Here is a 16,022-nt window from a genome sequence, read left to right on the forward strand (position 1 = left end):
CTGACCTCTCTGGCAGGCTGCTTAAACATTAACACACACACACACACACACACACACACACACACACACAACGTGTCTTGGTCTAGCTGCAGACACACACACTGTAACATGCAAGCCAGGCCAGTAGAGCAGTGGTTTTCAACCACTGTGCCGCGTGATGTATTGTCTGGTGTGTCATGGGAGATTATGCAAATTCATCAAACTGGGCACCAAAAAATATTTTTTTTGCAAAACAAGAATTATAATTTACAAATTATGTGCCGTAGTCGAGTGTCTGTACTGTGTAGAATGTGATCATATTATGCCAATACTGTGTATACCTTTATATACATTTATACCTACATATATAACTATATACTATATTTATATATATATATATATATAACTATATACTATATTTTTATATATATATATATATATAATACATATATACATACATATGTATATATACACATACATATATATAAACATACATACATATATTTATAAGTACATACATATACATGCATACATTTATACATATATACATACATATACACATATGTACATACATATACTGTATATGCAGACATACATATACACACATTTAAAAGACATATGGATATATACATATATGTATATATGTACATTTATTTATGAGTACATACATATACACGCATACAGATATACAAAAATACATATATACATACATGTACACATATATATACATAAATATATATGTATACATACATATATATAAACATACCTACATATATTTAGAAGTACATACCAATACATGCATAGATATATACATACGTATACACATATATACATACATATACTGTATATGCATACATACATATAGACATACATATACACACATATAAAATACATATGTATATATCCATATACATACATATGGATATATACATATATGTATATACATACATATGTACATATATTTATAAGTACATACATATACATGCATACATTTATACAAAAATACATATATACATACATATACATACACATATATGTATACATACATATATACATACACATATATGTATACATACATATATACATACACATATATGTATACATACATATATACATACATATATATGTATACATACATATATACATACATATACATACACATATATGTATACATACATATATACATACACATATATGTATACATACATATACATACACATATATGTATACATATATGTATACATACACATATATGTATACATACATACATAAAAATATATACATACATTAACATATATACATACATACACACACACTTATATATACATACATAAGTCAATATACATACATGTATGTATGTATGTATGTATGTATATATAAGTGTGGGTGTGTGTGTGTGTATAAATATATACATCTATAAATTAGTCAATATTTATAGCAAAATTGTTTTGAAAATGTATCAAAATTGAAACAGCAGGTGTATAATGTCAAGTACATTAGTCAATTGGCATTTGTTTGCATTTCATGCATAAAAAATAAAGAGTTAGATGCAGTATTCAGATGTTTCAAATCACTAATGTTTACATGACATAAAATAGTAAACTGGTATTTTATGAGTAAAATAAACAAATCACATTAAAAAGCAAAAATTATGTTGACTTTTTAGGGGGTTTTTTAGATAGAAAATACCCCAAAATTGTGAATTCAAGCTTCTTTTTAAGTTTGGACATGTTGTGGTTTCTTTAAAAAAACAACAAAAAAATATTTTGTGAACAATTGTGTCAAATATGATACGAAATGAAAGTCATTCATGAAAATCAATTAAAAAAAAAAAAAAGAAAAAATTGTTTGGAGGTTCCAATAAAAGCTCCAGTTTTAAATAGTTGCATTTTCTGCAGGCTTGAAAAGGTTAATAATTATCGCTTATCCCCATTTTTTTTGTCAAATAAAAACCCTTTCTATAATTGTTCATAAATAAAAAGTGGAACAATGCAGCCATGCAATAAAATATTTTTATTGAGGCGGTAAAAAGAATATGTTGTAGTCTCACCGTGGCTTTTAAAACACAACCAAGGTGTCAAAGCAGAATAAAGTACAGCAAAGCTTATAAAAAAAGTGTTAAAATGTCTACTGGGTCACTTTGAGCTGACTCAGCACTTTCAAAACTTAATGACCCGGCCCCAGGTGTGTAGAATCAAGCACTTAGGCGTGCAGACTGTTTCTACAAACATTTGTAAAAGAATGGGCCGCTTTCAGTTATTTCTAGCATGGAATTGTCATAGGAAGTCTACCTGTGCGACAAATCCAGTCGTGAAATCTCCTCGCTCATAAATATTCCAAAGTCAACTTTATTATAAGAAAAGTGAAAAGTTTGGGAACAACAGCAACTCAGAGTCCGGTGTGGATGAACTTGACTGGCCTGCACAGAGTCCTGACCTGAACCCGATCGGGTGAATTAGAACAGAGACTGAGAGAGCCAGGCCTTCTCGAACCTCATGAATGCGCTTTTGGAAGAATGGTGGAAAATTCTAATAAACACACAAGAAGAGTTGATATCCAGCGTGGAACTGTCATAGGATGCCACCTGTGCGACAAATCCAGTGGTGAAATCTCCTCGATCATAAATATTCCAAAGTCAACTTTATTATAAGAAAAGTGAAAAGTTTGGGAACAACAGCAACTCAGAGTCCGGTTTGGATGAACTTGACTGGCCTGCACAGAGTCCTGACCTGAACCCGATCGGGTGAATTAGAACGGGGACTGAGACAGTCAGAACTTCTCGACCTCACCAATGCGCTTTTGGAAGAACGGTGGAAAATACTAATAAACACACAAGAAGAGTTAATTTCCAGCGTGGAACTGTCATAGAATGCCACCTGTGCGACAAATCCAGTCGTGAAATGTCCTCGCTCCTAAATATTCCAAAGTCAACTTTATTACAAGAAAAGTGAAGAGTTTGGGAACAACAGCAACTCAGAGTCCGGTTTGGATGAACTTGACTGGCCTGCACAGAGTCCTGACCTGAACCCGATCGGGTGAATTAGAACGGAGACAGAGAGTCAGGCCTTCTCGAACCTCATAAATGCGCTTTTGGAAGAACTGTGGAAAATTCCTATAAACACACTCCGCAACCTTGTGGACAGCCTTCCCAGAAGACTTGATTTCCAGCGTGGAACTGTCATAGGATGCCACCTGTGCGAAAAATCCAGTGGTGAAATGCCCTCGCTCATAAATATCCCAAAGTCAACTTTATTTTAAGAAAAGTGAAAAGTTTGGGAACAACAGCAAATCAGAGTCTGGTGTGGATCAACTTGACTGGCCTGCACAGAGTCCTGACCTGAACCCGATCGGGTGAATTAGAACAGAGACTGAGAGAGTCAGGCCTTCTCGAACCTCATGAATGCACTTTTGGAAGAACTGTGGAAAATCCCTATAAACACACTCTGCAACCTTGTGGACAGCCTTCCCAGAAGAGTTTATTTCCAGCGTGGAACTGTCATAGGATGCCACCTGTGCGACAAATCCAGTTGTGAAATGTCCTCGCTCCTAAATATTCCAAAGTCAACTTTATTACAAGAAAAGTGAAGAGTTTGGGAACAACAGCAACTCAGAGTCCGGTTTTGATGAATGCAGTATGAAGAAGAAAGTTTGAATGTAGACACATAGAATCATCATACTGCTGTCATTATATGTGTCAAGTCTTCATTCTGTCAGAGTCGGTTTGTGACGAACCCCAAGATGCAGAGATGGAGGCAGGCATGGAGTGAGAAAACATGATTTCATTGAAATACTACAACAAAACCGAACAAAAGGGTACAAAAAAAAAGCGCAGAGTTAGCATGGGAGCTAGAAAATAAAAGCAGCTTAGCATGGAAGCTAGCATGAACAGAACCGGGAACACAAGTCGTTACATGTTGTATAAAGACAAATTGGAAGCAGGGAACAAAATACAGTAAGCTACAAACGAAAATCTAACTTACCGCTACGCTGCAAAGATACGACACGACAGGTAGCGACGGCCAGAGCGACATGTGGCAACGACAATAATCCAGCAACTGACTGGAGGACAAAAACAGACTAAAATAGATGCGGGCTGATTGACACCAGGTGTGGCCAGGTGCCAATCATCCGCGGCTGAGGGGAAAACCGCACACAGATGAAAAACTAAAACAAACAAACTGTGAGTGGCAAGCCTGACATATTGTATAAAGACAAATTGGAAGCAGGGAACAAAAAGCAGTAAGCTACAAACATCTAACAAAAATATAACTTACTGCTACGCTGCAAAGACACGACACGACAGGTAGCGACAGCCAGAGCGACATGTGGCAACGACAATAATCCAGCAACTGACTGGAGGACAAAAACAGACTCAAATAGAAGCAGGCTGATTGACACCAGGTGTGGCCAGGTGCCAATCGGCCGCCGCTGAGGGGAAATCAGCACACAGGGGAAAAAACAGAATACAGACAGGAACTAAAAACAGCCCGTGTGATGTCCCGACCGCACCAAAAGCCGTCATTAATTTGCTCGGCGAAGGCCAGGCGAGAGGGTGGCAAGGTAAGGGGACCTGGATTCAGGACTGGTTTTTGTCCAGAGCTGTTCCTTCCTCCCACTTCCAAAGACATGCACCTGGGGATAGGTTGATTGGCAACACTAAATTGGCCCTAGTGTGTGAATGTGAGTGTGAATGTTGTCTGTCTATCTGTGTTGGCCCTGCGATGAGGTGGCGACTTGTCCAGGGTGTACCCCGCCTTCCGCCCGATTGTAGCTGAGATAGGCGCCAGCGCCCCCCGCGACCCCGAAAGGGAATAAGCGGTAGAAAAATGGATGGATGGATGGATGTTCCAGGAAGGTTTTCCACCTTTAAGCAGAAGATAATTCCTTTGGGATCAATGAACTCACCCTGCTTGTTTATTTCTGCACTCTCACACACTTATCATTATCATCAAGTTAACTTTCAGTTTCAATTCCTGCCTGTCAAAAGTAGTTTGTGACGAACCCCAAGACGCAGAGATGGAGGCAGGCATGGAGTGAGAAAACATGATTTCATTTAAATAATAGAACAAGAACAAACAAAAAGGTACTAACACAAAGTAACACAAACTAAGGGAGCTAGCATGGGAGCTAGAAAACAAAAAAGGAACTTAGCATGGACGCTAGCAAGAATCGAGCAGGAAACAGAAGTCGTACATGCAATATAAAAACAAACTTGCAAGCAGGGAACAAAACGCAGTTAGCTAAACACCGCACTCAAACCTAGCTTACCGCAACGCTGCATAGACAAGATACGACACGACAGGTAGCAACGACAAGAGCGACATCGACACGACGCGAGAGCGACAATAATCCAGCACTGACTGGAGGAACAAAGCAGGTAAAAATAGGAGTGGGCTGATTGACACCAGGTGCGGCCAGGTGCCAATCAGCCGCAGCTGAGGTGAAACAGCGCTCAGGGAGAGAGACAGGAAACTAACAAAATAAGAGCGCTGACAGGAACTAAACACAGCAAATACTAGACACACACAGAGAGGAAAAACTCAAACACGAACAAGCCTGACACTGCTGAGGCGAGGCAAAGGTGGACAAAAGCATGAGAGACATGTAAGCGAATAGTACCAAAATACTAATGGATCGTATTCGGTACTGGACCACCTCTGGAACGTATCAGGCACGCACCCGAAGTCACGACGAGTCTTTGCTGGTTTTACGAGCAGGGGAGCGTGTTCGGCAGCGCGCACACACAGGGTACTTACAAGCAGACAGGGTTTGTAGACAGAAAAGGGAGAACGGACGCATAACTTCAGTTATAAGACTGAAAGGCCCTCAGGAAGAGCTGCTTTAAGACATGGCGACAAGTATCGTAATCACTGGAGGACGAGGGATAGCTATAGATGTTTCACTACACACCGTAGGAGGATATAATAGCTCACCATGTAAACAATGTAAACAAACACAAGAAGGCCTGACTCTCTCAGTCTCTGTTCTAATTCACCCGATTGGGTTCAGGTCAGGACTCTGTGCAGGCCAGTCAAGTTGATCCACACCGGGCTCTGAGTTGCTGTTGCTCCCACACTCTTCACTTTTCTTATAATAAAGTTGACTTTGGAATATTTAGGAGCGAGGAGATTTCACGACTGGATTTGTCGCACAGGTGGCATCTTATGACAGTTCCACGCTGGAAATTAACTCCACTAGGAAGGCTGTCCACAAGGTTGCAGAGTGTGTTTATATGAATTTTCCACAGTTCTTCCAAAAGCGCATTGGTGAGGTCGAGAAGGTCTGACTCTCTCAGTCTCTTTTATAATTCACCCGATCGGGTTCAGGTCAGGACTCTGTGCAGGCCAGTCAAGTTCATCCATACCGGACTCTGAGTTGCTGTTGCTCCCACACTCTTCACTTTTCTTATAATCAAGTTGACATTGGAATATTTAGGAGCGAGGAGATTTCACGACTGGATTTGTCGCACAGGTGGCATCCTATGACAGTTCCACGCTGGAAATCAACTCTTCTAGGAAGGCTGTCCACAAGGTTGCAGAGTGTGTTTATAGGGATTTTCCACAGTTCTTCCAAAAGCGCATTGGTGAGGTCGAGAAGGCCTGACTCTCTCAGTCTCTGTTCTAATTCACCTGATCGGGTTCAGGTCAGGACTCTGTGCAGGCCAGTCAAATTAATCCACACCGGACTCTGAGTTGCTGTTGTTCCCAAACTCTTCACTTTTCTTATAATAAAGTTGACTTTGGAATATTTAGGAGCGAGGAGATTTCACCACTGGATTTCTCGCACAGGTGGCATCCTATGACAGTTCCACGCTGGAAATCAAGTCTTCTGGGAAGGCTGTCCACAAGGTTGAAGAGTGTGTTTATAGGAATTTTCCACTGTTCTTCCAAAAGCGCATTGGTGAGGTCGAGAAGGTCTGACTCTCTCAGTCTCTTTTATAATTCACCCGATCGGGTTCAGGTCAGGACTCTGTGCAGGCCAGTCAAGTTGATCCACACCGGACTTTGAGTTGCTGTTGTTCCCAAACTCTTCCAATTCGTTATAATAAAGCAGACAGTTGGCTTTGGACGAGGACATTTATTGACTGGATTTGTTGCACAAAATACTCAGTCTCCGTTCTAGTTCATCCGAAAGACGTTCTAATCGGGTTCAGGTCAGGACTCTGTGCAGGCCAGTCAAGTTCATCCACTTGACTGGTTTTTCTTACAATAAAGTTGACTTTGGAATATTTAGGAGCGAGGAGATTTCACGACGGGATTTGTCGCACAGGTGGCATCCTATGACAGTTCCACGCTGGAAATCAACTCTTCTAGGAAGGCTGTCCACAAGGTTGCAGAGTGTGTTTATAGAAATTGTCCACAGTTCTTCCAAAAGCGCATTGGTAAGATCGAGAAGGCCCGACTCTCTCAGTCTTCTTTCTAATTCACACGATCGAGTTCAGGTCAGGACTCTGTGCAGGCCAGTCAAGTTCATCCACACCGGGCTCTGAGTTGCTGTTGTTCCCACACTCTTCACTTTTCTTGTAATAAAGTTGACTTTTGAATATTTATGAGCGAGGAGATTTCACGACTGGATTTGTCGCACAGGTGGCATCCTATGACGGTTCCACGCTGGAAATCAACTCTTCTAGGAAGGCTGTCCACAAGGTTGCGGAGTGTGTTTATAGGAATTTTCCACAGTTCTTCCAAAAGCACATTGGTCGAGAAAGCCTTACTCCCCCAGTTTCCTTTCTAATTCACCCGATCGGGTTCAGGTCAGGACTCTGTGCAGGCCAGTCAAGTTCATCCACACCGGACTCTGAGTTGCTGTTGTTCCCAAACTCTCCCAAATGGCCAGCCAGATAGTCGCCATGCTGACTGCACATCCTGGGGAAAAGATTATTGCGGCCGCTGCTCACTTTTCATCAGCACAATAGCAAGAGGCGGCCCAGCACCAGCACAATAAAGCGGGCGGGGGGGGGCGACATAAACCTGTCGACTTGGCCTGAAATTGATGGTTCCTGGTGGGGGTCCAGGGTGGCGGGCGGCCCCTGAATCACACGGAGGGAGGAAGGCTGGTGGAAGTGGGCTCGGACTTGGAGGAGAGAGAGGAGTGTTTGTCAGGGAGAACCAAGGAAGGCTCCGGAGACCCGACCCCCCCCCTGGGTCGGATCCTCTCCTGGCTCCAGACAGGATCTGGCTGTGATTAATCGGCGGCGATGGCTGATAAGGAAGCCCCGCCTCCTAACTCGCTGGCTCTGGCACTCGGGGAAGACAATTGAGCACGGCTGAAAAACTCGGGAGGGGTGACAGCAGGTCTGGGCGTCTGGCTCGGGGGCCAAAGTGGACTCACAGTAGGTGTTGTACCAATACCAGTATTACTATTATGTTAGATCCACTATGGACTGGACTCTCACTATTATGTTAGATCCACTATGGACTGGACTCTCACTATTATGTTAGATCCACTATGGACTGGACTCACACTATTATGTTAGACCCACTATGGACTGGACTCTCACTATTATGTTAGATCCACTATGGACTGGACTCTCACACTATTATGTTAGATCCACTATGGACTGGACTCACACTATTATGTTAGATCCACTATGGACTGGACTCTAACTATTATGTTAGATCCACTACTGACTGGACTCTCACTATTATGTTAGATCCACTATGGACTGGACTCTCACTATTATGTTAGATCCACTATGGACTGGACTCTCACTATTATGTTAGATCCACTATGGACTGGACTCTCACTTTTATGTTAGATCCACTCTGGACTGGACTCTCACTATTATGTTAGATCCACTATGGACTGGACTCTCACACTATTATGTTAGATCCACTATGGACTGGACTCTCACACTATTATGTTAGATCCACTATGGACTGGACTCTCACACTATTATGTTAGATCCACTATGGACTGGACTCTCACTATTATGTTAGCTCCACTAAGGACTGGACTCTCACTATTATGTTAGATCCACTATGGACTGGACTCTTATTATTATGTTAGATCCACTATGGACTGGACTCTCACTATTATGTTAAATCCACTATGGACTGGACTCTCACACTATTATGTTAGATCCACTATGGACTGGACTCTCACTATTATGTTAGATCCACTATGGACTGGACTCTCACACTATTATGTTAGATCCACTATGGACTGGACTCTCACACTATTATGTTAGATCCACTATGGACTGGACTCACACTATTATGTTAGATCCACTATGGACTGGACTCTCACTATTATGTTAGATCCACTATGGACTGGACTCACACTATTATGTTAGACCCACTATGGACTGGACTCTCACTATTATGTTAGATCCACTATGGACTGGACTCTCACACTATTATGTTAGATCCACTATGGATTGGACTCACACTATTATGTTAGATCCACTATGGACTGGACTCTCACTATTATGTTAGACCCACTATGGACTGGACTCTCACTATTATGTTAGATCCACTATGGACTGGACTCTCACTATTATGTTAGATCCACTATGGACTGGACTCTCACTATTATGTTAGATCCACTCAGGACTGGACTCTCACTATTATGTTAGATCCACTATGGACTGGACTCTGCATTTCTAAACCGGTCTGTAGTTTTAGGGAAAAACTGCGGTCCTCCTTTGCGGCGACTCAGTTCCCAGACTAGCTGAGGCGTGCTGACGAGGAAGGGAGAAAAAAAAGGAATGGCTGAAAAGGCCGAGGGGTGGTGGTTCGGTTCCTCCTTTCCAGACCAGAACAGCAGATTATCCCAGCAGCCAGTTACCTCGTTTCTTCACCGCACGGCCGAGGGAACAGGTGATCAAAGCCGGGGCCCCCAGGAAGGGTCTTAGGGCCCAGCAGTGGGGACCAAAGGGATTGTTTGCAGGCAGAAGGAGACTTTTGACAGGAAAGACAGCTTAAAAACTGACAATAAAGCAGCTGTAAAATGTTTCTTGTTGCAGGCTGGCTCTCACAACACCGTTTTTGTATTTTTTTTTTAGTAGGACTCTGGCGTTTCCTACGGCGCCATTTGAACAGTCACATGCAGGCAACAAAAGGCGACATGGGAGGGGGGGGAGGGGGGGGAGGCCGGGGTCTTAGGTCTAAAAGGGATGCTTTGTGCACAGGATATTGTGCAACGGGACCCTTTCATCCCGGCTATGTTCCGAATTTGGACGCATTCTTCGCCGTGACAAAAGTGTGGTTTCCCCGTTGAAGGATTAGTCGTCAAATGCAAGTTTAAAAAAAAAAAAAAGAAAAAAAAGTGGACTTTGTTCTCCCGACTTGAATTCAGATCGAGATTTTGCTGATGATCTTGCTGTCTTTGCACCGAAAAAACTGACAGACTGAAGGAATTCGCCCAACATGTCGAGCTGAACGTACAAACCCCGTTTCAAAGAGTTGGGAAATTGTCCATCCATCCATTTCCTACCGCTTATTCCCTTTTGGGGTCGCTGGCGCCTATCTCAGCTACAATCGGGCGGAAGGCGGGGCACACCCTGGACAAGTCGCCACCTCATCGCAGGGCCAACACAGATAGACAGACAACATTCACACACTAGGGACCATTTAGTGTTGCCAATCAACCTATCCCCAGTTGGAGGTGGGAGGGGCCTATCCCCAGGTGCATGTCTTTGGAGGTGGGAGGGGCCTATCCCCAGGTGCATGTCTTTGGAGGTGGGAGGGGCCTATCCCCAGGTGCGTGTCTTTGGAGGTGGGAGGGGCTTATCCCCAGGTGCGTGTCTTTGGAGGTGGGAGGGGCCTATCCCCAGGTGCATGTCTTTGGAGGTGGGAGGGGCCTATCCCCAGGTGCATGTCTTTGGAGGTGGGAGGGGCCTATCCCCAGGTGCATGTCTTTGGAGGTGGGAGGGGCCTATCCCCAGGTGCATGTCTTTGGAGGTGGGAGGGGCTTATCCCCAGGTGCGTGTCTTTGGAGGTGGGAGGAGCCTATCCCCAGGTGCGTGTCTTTGGAGGTGGGAGGGGCCTATCCCCAGGTGCGTGTCTTTGGAGGTGGGAGGGGCCTATCCCCAGGTGCATGTCTTTGGAGGTGGGAGGGGCCTATCCCCAGGTGCGTGTCTTTGGAGGTGGGAGGGGCCTATCCCCAGGTGCATGCCTTTGGAGGTGGGAGGGGCCTATCCCCAGGTGCGTGCCTTTGGAGGTGGGAGGAAGTACGGAGTACCCGGAGTAGAACCCACGCATTCACGGGGAGAACATGCAAACTCCACACAGAAAGATCCCGAGCCTGGATTTGAACCCAGGACTGCAGGACCTTCGTATTGTGAGGCAGACGCACTAACCCCTCTGCCACCGTGAATGGATGGATGGAATTTGATGCCAGCAACACGTGACAAAGAAGTTGGGAAAGGTGGCAATGAATACGGATAAAGTTGAGGAATGCTCATCAAACACTTATTTGGAACATCCCACAGGTGTAATTGGGAACAGGTGGGTGCCATGATTGGCTATAAAAACAGCTTCCCAGTCTTTCACAAGAAAGGATGGGGCGAGGTACACCCCTTTGTCCACAACTGCGTGAGCAAATAGTCAAACAGTTTAAGAACAACCTTTCTCAAAGTGACATTGCAAGAAATTTAGGGATTTCAACATCTACGCTCCATAATATCATCAAAAGGTTCAGAGAATCTGGAGAAATCACTCCACGTAAGTGGCATGGCCGGAAACCGTGACCTTCCATCCCTCAGACGGCACTGTATCAAAAACCCACATCAATGTCTAAAGGATATCACCACATGGGCTCAGGAACACTTCATAAAACCACTGTCAGTAACTACAGTTGGTCGCTACATCTGTAAGTGCAAGTTAAAGCTCTACTATGCAAAGCGAAAGCCATTTATCAACAACATCCAGAAACGCCACTGGCTTCTCTAGGCCTGAAATCATCCAAGATGGACTGATGCAAAGTGGAAAAGTGTTCTGTGGTCTGACGAGTCCACATTTCAAATTGTTTTTGGAAATATTTGACATGGTGTCATCCGGACCAAAGGGGAAGTGAACCATCCAGATTGTTAGCGACGCAAAGTTGAAAAGCTTTTCTCAAGTGACTCAAAGCGCTTTACATAGTGAAACCCAATATCTAAGTTACATTCAAAGCAGTGTGGGTGGCACTGGGAGCAGGTGGGTAAAGTGTCTTGCCCAAGGACACAACGGCAGTGACTAGGATGGCACAAGCGGGAATCGAACCTGCAACCCTCAAGTTGCTGGCACGGCCACTCTACCAACCGAGCTATGCCACCCCAAGGCATGGGTAACTTACACATCTGTGAAGGCACCATTAATGGTGAAAGGTTCATACAGGTTTTGGAGCAACATATGTTGTCATCCAAGCAACGTTATCATGGACGGCCCTGCTTATTTCAGCAAGACAATGCCAAGCCACATTCAGAAATAAGCAGGGGCGTCCATGATAACGTTTGCTTGGATGACAACATATGTTGTTCCAAAACCTGTATGGACCTTTCAGCATTAATGGTGCCTTCATAGATGTGTAAGTTACCCATGTCTTGGGCACTAATACACCCCCATACCATCACACATGCTGGCTTTTACACTTTGCACCTAGAACAATCCGGATGGTTCGCTTCCCCTTTGGTCCGGATGACACCATGTCAAATATTTCCAAAAACAATTTGAAATTTGGACCCGTCAGACCACAGAACACTTTTCCACTTTGCAACAGTCTATCTTAGATGATCTCGAGCCCAGAGAAGTTTGTTTCAATTCTGGATGTTGTTGATAAATGGCTTTGGCTTTGCATAGAGTAGAGCTTTAACTTGCACTTACAGATGTAGCGACCAACTGTAGTTACTGACAGTGGTTTAATAGAGTGTTCCCCGAGCCCATGTGGTGATATCCTTTACACACTGATGTTGGTTATTGATGCAGTACCGCCTGAGGGATCAAAAGTCCGTAATATCATGGCTTACGTGCAGTGATTTCTCCAGATTCTCTGAACCTTTTGATGATTTTACAGACCGTAGATGGTAAAATCACTAAATTCCTTGCAATAGCTCGTTGAGAAATGTTGTTCTAAGGGTTCTGGAACCCTTAGATTTGACAATATGGAAAAAAGTTAAAGTAGCAATGATAGTCACACACACACCAGATGTGGTGAAATGTGTCCTCTGCATTTGACCCAACCCCTCGTTCACCCTCTGGGAGGTGAGGGGAGCAGTGAGCAGCAGGAGTTGCCAAGCCCGGGAATCATTTTGGTGATTTAACCCCTGATTCGAATTCTTGATGCTGAGTACCAAGCAGGGAGGTAATGGCTCACATTTTTATAGTCTCTGGTATGACTCGGCCGGGATTTGAACTCACAACCTACCGATCTCAGGGCGGACACTCTAACCACTAGACAACTGAGCTCGTGAAAAATACAAAATAAGACAAATGTCCTTTGAAATTCCGATAACCACCTCATGACTGGTTTCAACAAAGGTTCAAAATCTGTAAGACCTCACGGAACTCTCCAGTCCTTGAGTATTGTAGACCTCACGGAACTCTTCCGTCCTTGAGTATCGTAGACCTCACGGAACTCTCCAGTCCTGGAGTATCGTAGACCCTCACAGAACTCTCCAGTCCTTGAGTATTTTAGATCTCACTGAACTCTCCAGTCCTTGACTATCGTAGACCCTCATGGAACCCTCCAGTCCTTGAGTATCATAGAACCTCACGGAACTCTCCCGTCCTTGAGTATCGTAGACCTCACGGAACTCTCCAGTCCTTGAGTATCGTAGACCCTCACAGAACTCTCCAGTCCTTGAGTATTTTAGATCTCACTGAACTCTCCAGTCCTTGACTATCGTAGACCCTCATGGAACCCTCCAGTCCTTGAGTATCATAGACCCTCACGGAACTCTCCCGTCCTTGAGTATTGTAGACCACACAGAACTCTACAGTCCTTGAGTATCGTAGACCCTTACGGAACTCTCCCGTCCTTAAACATCGTAGACCTCATGGAACTTTCCAATCCTTGAGTATCGTAGACCTCACGGAACTCTCCAGTCCTTGAGTATCTTAGAACCTAATGGAACTTTCCCGTCCATGAGTATCGTAGACCTCACCGAACTCTCCCGTCCTTGAGTATCGTAGACCCTCACGGAACTCTCCAGTCCTTGAGTATTGTAGACCTCACGGAACTCTCCCGTCCTTGAGTATCGTAGACCCTCACGGAACTCTCCAGTTCTTGAGTATCGTAAACCCTCACAGAACTCTCCAGTCCTTGAGTATCGTAGACCCTCACAGAACTCTCCAGTCCTTGAGTATCGTAGACCCTCACGGAACTCTCCCGTCCTTGAGTATCGTAGACCTCACGGAACTCTCCAGTCATTGAGTATCGTAGACCCTCAGGGAACTCTCCAGTCCTTGAGTATGATAGACCTCACGGAGCTCTCCAGTCCTTGAGTATCGTAGACCCTCGCAGAACTCTCCAGTCCTTGAGTATTGTAGACCCTCACGGAACTATCCAGTCCTTGAGTATGATAGACCTCACGGAGCTCTCCAGTCCTTGAGTATCGTAGACCCTCACAGAACTCTCCCGTCCTTGAGTATCGTAGACCCTCATGGAACTTTCCCGTCCTTGAGTACCGTAGACCTCACAGAACTCTCCAGTCTTTGAGTATCATAGACCCTCACGGAACTCTCCAGTCCTTGAGTATTGTAGACCTCACGGAACTCTCCCGTCCTTGAGTATCGTAGACCCTCAGGAACTCTCCAGTCCTTGAGTATCGTAGACCCTCACGGAACTCTCCAGTCCTTGAGTATCGTAGACCCTCACGGAACTGTCCAGTCCTTGAGTATGGACCTGTATCATTGCCTTACATAGCAAGATGGGGACTCGCCAAGGTCCACCTGTCAGAGGCTTAAAACTACACATGAACTTCTGGGTTTATTCTTCCATTACAGCAAAAAGTAAATCAGGTCTGAAAGGTCCAACAGGACTGGAAGGATTCCTCCTCAGAGCCCTGGAAAACCTCAACAGAGACGCACAAGTGACACGCTTTGAGAAGCCCGATCGGGGACAGACAGCCAAGGGGGGAGGAAAGGAAAAGCAGTAAGAATAAACTTCCTGTGGGAGGAATGTGGCTGCAAGCCTTCATGACTTGGACTCTGCCGGGTCACATACCGACGGTGATGGTAAATATTTAACATTTAATTTCCTCACTGTAAGGTAGACCGGATGTGGAGAACATTACAGTGCGCCTGAAGCACCCGGACCAGGTCTGGCGGTGTAACCAGATACCCACTGAGGAAACACTTAGCTCCTGTTCCTCGCCTCCTTGGACTGGACTTGGTATCAACTTAGGGATGAACCGGAATGGAAAGAGTGAAAGTATCTGAGCTACGGTATTTAATCAAGTCAAGGATCCGAAATCTGAACTGAGTTCGCCTCACTTCTCAACCTCTTTTTGGGTGGAATGAACAGGTCTCTGGTTTTTTGTGATAAAGTGATCGGAGCACATACTTGTTTCTTCGGACTTGGGGAAGGCCATTCTAAAACCTTCATTCTAGCCTCATTCCTTTACCACCTTTGAGGTGTGTCTGGGGTCATCATCCAACTGCCCCTAAAACCCAACCACTGGAAGTAAAAACCTCCTTTTTCATTGTCCCATTTGAAGTTCCATTGGCAGCAAAACAGAACCAGAGCATAACACTACCACCACCATGCTTGACGGTAGGCATGCTGTTCCTGGGATTAACGGAGCCTCCACCGCCGGATGCAGTTTTAAAGGTCACGCCCAGGACATCCCAACAGGACAATGACCCCAAACACACCTCAAAAGTGGTAAAGGAATGTCTAAATGAGGCTGGAAGGAAGGTTTTAGAACGGCCTTCCCAAAGTCCTGACTTGAACATGTGGACAATGCCTAAGAAACAAGTCCGTGTCAGAAAACTGACAAAAAAAATAAGAGTTGTAGAAATGACTGGAAACTCATGTTCTTTACAAGTGTGTCCACTTTTGATGACTCGAGAAGATTGAACGTGAGGAAGACTGCTGTCCGGGTCAAAGAACGCCACGGA

General features: G+C 44.4%; 1 long non-coding RNA gene across 1 annotated transcript in view; it reads right to left on the reverse strand.

The window, feature by feature from the left end:
* Positions 1 to 16,022, reverse strand: part of LOC133546158 (uncharacterized) — a 134,529-nt gene that overhangs the window by 4,578 nt on the left and 113,929 nt on the right. The window lies entirely within an intron of this gene.

This window comes from Nerophis ophidion, linkage group LG29 (genome assembly GCF_033978795.1).
Source record: "Nerophis ophidion isolate RoL-2023_Sa linkage group LG29, RoL_Noph_v1.0, whole genome shotgun sequence".
In the NCBI taxonomy this organism is placed as follows: domain Eukaryota; kingdom Metazoa; phylum Chordata; class Actinopteri; order Syngnathiformes; family Syngnathidae; genus Nerophis; species Nerophis ophidion.